Below are 9,337 nucleotides of genomic sequence, written 5' to 3'. Positions count from 1 at the left end.
TTGTTTATGACCTGAAATCATTAGGTGCGAAACGATTAACTTGCTGGCGAGTTCGAGTGCTTTGACGAACTGGTATGCAAGACTGGCGCCGTGAAGGTATCCGTATCGGCTGCTGGATAGGCTCCACTGAGCGTTCGGAGGAACCAGGATCAGGATCCGGATGCAGCAATGGTGGTGGAACTAGAAGTTCATCTTGGCGCTGTGGTTGTTGACAAGAATCTGGTTGTGGGGTTTCGGGTATATACCAAAACTTTGCGGAACTGCCGTTGGAGGTATTTGCCGACAACTTTGGTTTCAGCTGATTAAAATGGCGCTTGACATAGCTATTTGTTGAGCGAACCATGTGCATCATTTTTTCCAATTGGACGATCGATAATGCCTTCAAGCCACTTGTTTCCCCTCGAATAGTTACGAGTGAAGACCCTCTGGCTCGAAACGTACTTTGAGACTTGCTGCTTTGTCTCGACGGGTTTTTCGAAAAGTTGGCTTAGAACTGTGCGAACTGGACGACCGTGAATTAACTCAGCTGAAGTTTTACCTTATGCGTTGGGTGTGAACCTATAGGAAGCGAGATACTTCGCTACTGCTGCTCGAACTGGAAGCCCATCTTGCAGATTCTTTTTGAGAGAGAGTTTGAACGATTGAACAAATAGTTCTGCTAATCCATTGGATGCTTGGTGAAACGGTGCTGTAGTGATGTGCTTGATGCCATGTAGCTTGCAAAAATCTTAGAAGGAGTAAGCCGTAAGCTGCGGCCCGTTGTCGCTGTCCTTCGATTGTGGCAAGCTTCCTCTTTCTTTTCGAATTCTGAATCTGTACCCACTGGCAGTCGTGAAAGGGCATCTGCATTGCCATGTGCAGATGTGGATCGATACTGAATATCGAAATTGTAGGCCATGAGTGTGATAGCCCAGCGTTGTAGCCTGTTTGAAGTCATCAATGGAAGATGCTTGCCTGGGTTGAAAATAGTTACAAGCGGCTTATGATCGGTTATTAATGTGAACTTCCTTACATAAAGATATTGGTGAAAACGTTTTACTCCGAATATTATGGACAGGCCCTCTTTTTCGATTTGGCTGTACCTTACTTGATGCTTGTCAAGTGTTTTTGATGCAAAAAAATGGGTGTCTCTGTTCCATCGCTCTGAAGATGAGAAAGGACTACCCCAATACCAAATGAAGAGGTATCGGTTGCTAGTAAAAGAAGTAGATTTTCATCGAAGTGAGCTAACTGCGTCGCATTAATTATGCGAGACTTCAAAGATGTGAAGGCTTTCTGATGTTGCGGACCAAAACGGTATTGAACGTTTTTTCTGCGAAGCTGGTTCAGAGGCGAAACCCGCTGAGAGCAGTTTGGAATAAAGTTGCAATACTCATTTAGAAGGAACTAGAAGGCGGCTTCAAGAGTTTTACAGCCTCTAAGTCAGAGCTGTCTGGAAGAATCCCCTTTTGGCTGATTCTGCGACCCAAATATTCAATTTCATCTTTGAAAAAGAAGCATTTTTCCATCTTGGATTTGATCTCCTAAAGAATGTTGGGAACTTGGTCGATTCGGTTCAGATGTTCTTCGCTTGTCAGAGCTGAAATGATAATGTCATCTAAATATTGTCCACAACCTTCTATCCCTTTTAAAAGTTTCTCTAGGTATCTTTGGAAGGTCGCAGGTGCGCTGGCAATCCCGTAAGGAAGGGTTTGATACTGGAAAAGTCCCAGAGGTGAGTTTATGACCATGAGTTGCTTCAAAGCCTCATCCAGTTCCATTAGAAGATATGCATCTTTGAAGTCTATTTTGCTGAATTGCTTACCGTGACGAATGACGTGAAAAAGAGCTTCTTTTGTTGGCAATGGATACTGCGCTATATCGATTTGTGCGTTGACTTCTTGCTTAAAGTTACCACAAATCCGAATCGCTCCACTTGTGTTAAGTTGAGTAGACGTCCAGAGACCCAGAAGCCGATAGCAAAGTGAGGTTTTTGCAGCTCAACCTCAACCATTGCGAAGCTGCGCCGAATCTACTCTGCCAGCTAGTCAGAGATACTACAGCGGATGTGGCAGTTCTTTCCGAACCCTACCGCAGAACCAGCAACACCAATTACATTCTTGACAGCACGAAAACTGCAGCAAAATGGGTATGTGAGCGTACCACCCCCAAGCTGAGTGTGTTCGCAGGGGAAACGGCTACGTAAGAGCCAATGTTGGCCAGTTTTGGATTTACAGCTGCTACCTGGCACCACGCCTATCTATCCAGGAATTCGGTGCCATTATCGATGAGATAGCAGACGACGCTAGGGGACGGCCAAACATCATCATGGCCGGCGACTTTAACTCTTGGTCAGAGGAATGGGGATCGAGGTCCACCAACGCTAGAGGTCGCACCCTCATGGAAGCCTTTGCCACTCTAGATCTGCAACTACTCAACACCGGATCAGAGCATACCTTCTCCCGAGCAGGGTTGTGGTCAATCATCGACCTTACCTTCTGCAGCACCGCTCTCTTTGGGAGAACAGCGTGGGGACTCAGCAGCGCATACACGGCTAGTGACCACAACGCTATCATTTGAGCATCCAGGCCCACACACAAGGGACAGCTCTCCAACCAAGGATGACCTTCAATGCCAGAACCCTCAGGCCGGATGCGAATGCATTCGTGCTAGAAGGCGCCAAACTCGCGCTTCCGATGACCCTTCGTAGGTAGTGGTAGTGGTGGCCAAACACATCGGAGAAGTGGAGGCCAGGTGCAACCAATCGGTGGCCGTGATCCAAGAGTGGCTGACAACAGTGGGCCTAAGGCTGGCTGAACACAAGACGGAAGCGGTGTTGATTTCCAGCCGCAAGAAAGTGGAGGTTGCGACGGTGCGAGTTGGCTCCGTCGAGATCACATCCTCGCGAGCAATCCTTGGGGTACTGCTGGACACTCGTCTCTCCTTCCGCGAGCACCTCGAAGCAGCCAGCAAGAATGCAGGGCCTTGTCATGATGCTTAACACGAGAGGACCCAAACAAGGCCGCAGACTCCTGCTCCAGTCAGTCCGAAAGGCGGTAACCCAACTCCTAAGAGGGCACGGCTGCTTTAGAAGCTATCTCCATAGATTCGGGCACGACGACGAGGAGACCGCGGAGCATATGCTCTTCACCTGCCCAAGGTTCTCAGCAGCGGTTGAAAATAGGTGGAGACTCGCTTAGTGCGGGTGCCCTCACGAGCGAGATGCTACGCAGCGAGAATTACTGGTCCCGAGTATCCGAGTACGCATCAGAGGTCATGCGGAAGCTGAGAGAGCTGGAGCGGCTGCGCAACGGCGTAGAAGGAAGGGTCTAAATCGACCCGCCAGTCCCCTGCGAAGCAAAACTTCGCGGCAGTCCCGCAGGCTCCTGGCACAACCCACCTTTTTTTCCTCCTTAGTTATAATCATTCTCTATCTATCTATCTATCCATTGATATTGTTATCCCACCCAATAATAAATGATAAAAAAAAAAAAAAAAAACTTGTGTCAATCCGTTTGCTTCTGCTTTAAATTGGTCCATTTGCGCGAACGGAATTTGACGGCTTTAAAAAACTTTGGTAATGCCGAAGATCTTAAAAATATACTGGCTTTAAAATCTTTAATGATACATGGCAGGCTCGAACACTTCCTTATATTTATTAGAAATGTCACGTATTTTGTCACTCTTCACTTCATAAATGTTTCCTACTTGCATGATATCGAACCCGAATGTATTAAATAAATCCATACCGAAAAGATTCGTTGAAGTTTGCATGCTTGCTACAATGATTACCACTTCTTTCTCTTTTTGACCACACTTTGCCACAGTGGGATGCTCCCCTAGCAGTGGTATTGGTGTGTGTCCAAACGCATGTAAAACTCGGGAGCACTTGTGCAATTGCGGATTATTTGCTTTTATATACATACATCGCGAAACTTGCAGCTCTCTCTTGCGTGAGAGACGCCACAACCCGAATATGATTTTAGTTAATTTTTGCACTGCTTGGCATCACTTTTTTTATTGGTATAGGTGTGGAATTTGCTTCTCCATGTTGTCTTTAAGCGTCGCTACGGTTTTTGTGGTCGTCTCATAAGTTTCTGCAACTATGAGGACATCTTCAAGAGTTGGTTGGGACTTTTGAATAGCTGCGTCATACGGGGTGTGTACGATGATCTGATCCCGGATCATTTCATCTTCGTAGTTTGACAAACATTCATTCGCATTACACACGAATTGGCATTCCCGAGGGATTCCGCGCAAGTCGGCTACCCAATCTCGATGTGTTTGTCCGTACTTCATCTCTCTCTTGTGGAATTCGTAGCGGGCGGCCACAAAATGACGTTTTGTTGTGAAATGCACTGTGAGCTTGTCTGTGAGCTCTTTGAATGTATAATTGTTTAAATTGTTACTCTTGAAGAGGTTTTTTAGTAGCTCCAATATGTTTACCCCACACCACGAAAGAAAATAGGCTTTTTGCTTTTGGTCTGCACTGACCGAATATGCGTTGAAGTTTTGCATCAGTCTGTCCAGTGTCCGCTACAAGAAAATTTTTAGATTGTAAGTGACTTCAGGTGTCGGGCTGGCTTGAAGATGCAGTGGCCAAGCGAGAAATGATGATGCGAAAGTTTTGATTTTATTCAGTATTTATTCATTCACTTAATTCTTTTACGTTGCTACTCTGGCTTGTAGTTGTATGGTGCGCTGGTGGACTGCGTAGTGTGGTGTTTTGCGTTTGTGACTGCCTAGTGCAGTGTCTTGTGTTCTTGGCCTCTTTTGTTTTCGGTCTGATGTACTGCCTAGTGCAGTGTCTTGGGTGTGTGACTGAGGGACTGCCTAGTGCAGTGTCTTGTGTTCGGGCTGATGGACTGCCTGCTCTTTCGGCTGATCTTGGCCCTTTTATGCAGCTGGCGATCGCACCTGAGACCCGGAAATAATTGCTTATTGTTAACTTTTGATTATTGGGTGACAATAATTGTGGGGCGTGGTAAGTGGGTCGAAGCTGGGTGCTTCGTTGACAATTGCTTAGTGGGTCAGTGGGTTTGAGAAAAGTGTTTTTGCTGAGACTGCATCGCGGAAGGTGTAGGCTGCAGTTGGGAATTGGGGTTTTGCTACCTCCACATCGCGAAGGTGATATCTGAATTTGGGTCGATGTTTCGAGGCCGAGTGGTTGCGAAATATCGCTAAGAAGTGGGTGACCGAGAATTTCGTGCTGTGTTTTTCGCTGATCGAGAGTTCTTAATTTTAGTAATTGCGTGCGTTGCTTAAGACTATTTTATTTTCCGGATGTGCTGATGTACCGCTATTTGTGGAGAACCGTGGTTCGTTGGCTCTGTATATATCAGTTTGATTATTGTCTCCCGCCAGCGTGGATGCGCTGACCCTCCGCCGTTTGTGACGAGCCATGGCTAGAACCAGCTGGTGGTCGGTTTTGAGGGTGTCCGTGCGTTCATTTTGGATTCTTTGCGTGCTTGCTCTGTTGCTTGTCTTGGACCTGGGCTTCCTGTGTCGAGCGCCGGGTTCAAGTGTGTTTGTCTCGTGTGTGAGAACCTCGTGGTTTGTTTGGGATGCGTGTTCCCTGTTTTTGGCCTAGGACGCGGTTGCTCCGTAGTGACCGTGAGACTCGTTTTCCCGATTGCTTGGTTGCGGTTTGCTGGTGTTGACCTTGGATTCGTGTTCTCCGTAGTGTGCCGTGGTTTCGTATTCGTTGCGATTGGTTTGGGTGTCAATTTCTGCGTTGAGTTATTGGGTGCCGTGTGCGTTGTGGTAGGTCGTGGACGTAGGTTCGTTGCGATTTGTTGGGGTTTTTGGTATCGGTTTTCGGAGTGTTGTACGTGGATAGTAGTAAGCACGGGTTCAGTGGGCATGGGGCGACGGTTTCGTAGCTGTAGCAGCGTGGTGGCGCATTGGATCGTCGTTTCGATGGCACCTAGGAAGTCCATGCCGACAATAACTTGTCCCAACATGTTTGGCATGACCAGCTTGATGTGCGCCGGTAGAACTTGTGAGATCTCTCTGACAGAGCCATCGGCCAGGCGTATGCGGACGCATGCATCTTGCAGGTTGGTGTTGTTGTCTAGTTGGCGGGCGAGGTTTGCGCTGTTGAAGCTTCTGGATGCCCTGGTGTCGATTGTGGCTTCCGTTGCGTGTCCTCCTATGGTCACCATCGCCACTATCCGGCCGTTGCTCACGTGTAGAGAGTTATTTAGTCGTGGGTTGGAGGAGGCGTCGTTTCCGGCTGATCCCGTGTCAGTTGGGGACGCATGTCGTTTCCCGAAGTGTTATGGCGGCAGCAATTTACGGTCCGTGTGCCGCGTTTGCCACATTCCCAGCAGAATAAGATCGAGGGATTATGGCAGTCGTATGCCGCATGCCCGGCTTCACCACACCGGCGACCGGCTGTGCGTGGGTTGGCGATGGGGGTCGTGATCATGTGATGGGCTACTTCGGGATTCGCCGTACTGTTTGGATGAGCTGGTGGTCTCCCTGGTGTGTCTGTCGATTCCCAATGGGGACTCAGAAATGGCGTCTGGTGCGAGTCGCAATTCCTCGGCTCTGAAGCCGGCCTTGCGTATCTTGGAGTGTTACGCGGGGGTGCGAAAGTGGTCGGGATGGTCCGCTCTTGGATGCTCTCGAACTCGGTGGCCAACATTGTGAGCTGCGCTAAGCTTTTTAGTTCGTGTCGCCGCACGTACATCTGGTATGCTGGCAGGGCATTATCGTAGATCCTGTTCAGTTCCTTGGCTGCGTCGTACCTGGCGTGGTGCATGAGTAGACGTATCTCGATGAGGTAATCCTTGAACAATTCTCCTACCGCTTGCTTGCGGGCTCGGATCTGGTCTTCCAATTGTTCAAAATACCGTGGCGGCAAGAAGAAAGTCAAGAATTCTTGGCGGAAATATGCCCATGAGCTGCCTTGTAGTTGGCTGGTGCGGTACCAGCGACTGGCCCGATCGGTGAGAAGCTCTGTCATGGCCCGAGGTAGCTGATTTGTGTCCACCCCATATGAGAGAGCACGTTGTTCGAGTAGTTCCAGAAATGTAAGTGGGTCGTCCTGTCCGTCGAACCTGATTCCCCATTTCCGAATCTGTTCCGCGATGTGGCCGGTGGAAAAGTCCATGGCTGGGACGATCCTCTGGGTGGGCGAGCGGCTGGTCTCCGTAACTGAAGGTCTGGGCAGATCGGCTGGCGTTACGATGCGTGGTGGGCAGGGTGTGCTGTATTCGGCCGCTGTGGGGACTTGTAACCCGGCTTTTGGGTCGGTTTTCCGCTGGTCAGACGGCCCAGGAGTGGTGGGCATGGGCGACTTGGAGCGTCCTGCTGGTCTGGCGTATTGCCGTTCGAGGTCGCCTAGTCGAACCCAGGCGTCCTGCGAGAGTGTTCCGGCGACTAATGCGGCGAATCTCTTTCTTCGTTCCTCGACTGTTCCGTCGTTTCCGAATCCGAATTCCTCGGCCAGGACTTCCAGCTCATCCCGCCGGAGTTTGTAGATCCAGCCGGTGGTGACTCCTGGATTGGTATGGTGTCCCTCCGGGCAAAATTCGTCGGGTTGACCGGCTCCGTGGGCTTCCATGGTGTGTTTCTGTGGTTAGTAGCACTGACTTACGTGTTGTTGGTGGTATTTCTGCTTGCGACCGGATTTTGCGTTTTGTGCTTGACGGTTATTGATCCTTGCTAGCCTAGTCTCTTTCAGTGGCCGTGGGTCTTTACTCCACAAAGCTCCGTATTAAGGTGTTAGTCTCCTTAAAGTCACCAAAAAGTCCCTGCTCGGGCGCCACTTGTGAGGTCCTATTTCAGGCTGAGGTATGCATCAGCCTGTCCAGGGTCCACTACAAGACAATTTGTAGATCGCAGGTGACTTTCAGGTGCGGAGCGGCCTTGTCTGACCGAAAGAGAGGTAGGACGCAGGAGGAGCGTTTTGTTGCTGACAAAAATACTTCAAGAAAATCGTGGTTTTCGGTTTTGCTGATGTTTATTATTTGTATTACTTAATTCTTTGTGGGTTTGTTTACGATGGATTACCCGCGGATCTTGTTACTTGGCCTGTGAGCCGGTGGTTGGTTGTTTGACGCCTGGATCTCAGAGACTATAAGAGCTAGGGCAACCAAATTTGGTTTCCAGACTCATGTGATATCACACTGCAACAAGTGTATTTCAAAATTTCGCCCCACCCCCTTCCGCCCCCACAAAAGACGAAAATCTGTGGCAGCCACAATTTTAAAGATACGATAAAACTAAAAACGCAGTATAGTAGAGAATGCCCATCTACCAGACTGCCGAATCTGAATCAGATCGGATCATAATTATAGCCAGAATGACGAAATTAATTTTCAGTTGCTTCCCCTTTCTAAAAAATCATAAGCTGTATATACTGACTGAGTACGGGTATAAGTAGAGTCGTGTCCCCAGAAACGACTCACACGTTCCTTCTCGTTTTTGTATTCGGGCTGATGGACTGCGTAGTGCAGTGTCTTGTGTTCGGGCTGATGGACTGCCTAGTGCTGTGTCTTGTGTTTGGGCTTATGGACTGCCTAGTGCAGTGTCTTGTGTTCGGGCTGATGGACTGCCTACTCTTTCGGCTGATCTTGGCCCTTTTATGCAGCTGGCGATCGCACCTGAGACCCGGAAATAACTAATTCTTGCTGACTTAAGGTTATTGGATAACAATAATTGTGGGACGCGGTAAGTGGGTCGAAGCTTTGTGCTTCGTTGACAATTGTTAGTGGTTCAGGGTGGTTTTGCTAAGGCTGCATCCCGGAAGGTGCGGGCTGCAGTTGGGAAAGGTGATATCTGAATTTGGGTCGGTAGGTCGATAATTTTATGCTAGCTTGACTTATTGTGAAATAACGCCAATGATATCTCTTATTGCGAAATTGTGTCGGCTTTGCTTATTGCGACATTGTAGGCTGCTGATTTCACAATTGTCTCAAGAGGTGGGCTGTTGTTCTTAATTAATTGTGTGCTTAAGACTATTTTATTTCCGGGGTGCTGACACACCGCTATTTGTGGAGAACCGTGGCTAGAGCCATGGTTCGTTAGCTCTGTGTATATCAGTTTGGTTATTGTCTCCCGCCAGCGTGGATGCGCTGACCCTCCGCCGTTTGTGACGAGACATGGCTGGAACCATGGTTCGCTACAGCGGAATACCGCCTGACAGTATATGCGTCTTACACAAATTTGACAACTCCAGTGTGACGACCTTATTTCAAGCCTGTCCAGGGTTCTCTACAAGATTATTTGTAGATTTGATTGGAACTTTAAGTCTGCCGAAAGAGGGGAAAGCTAAGTCGCTGTGGTGCTGCAGAAGCGGAAAAATTATGACACGGGATTTTGTTTCAGTTCTTTAAATTCTTGCTTATTT

The sequence above is a fragment of the Drosophila obscura genome, unplaced genomic scaffold (assembly GCF_018151105.1).
Source record: "Drosophila obscura isolate BZ-5 IFL unplaced genomic scaffold, ASM1815110v1 contig_87, whole genome shotgun sequence".
Lineage (NCBI taxonomy): Eukaryota > Metazoa > Arthropoda > Insecta > Diptera > Drosophilidae > Drosophila > Drosophila obscura.
This window is presented reverse-complemented; position numbering follows the sequence as displayed.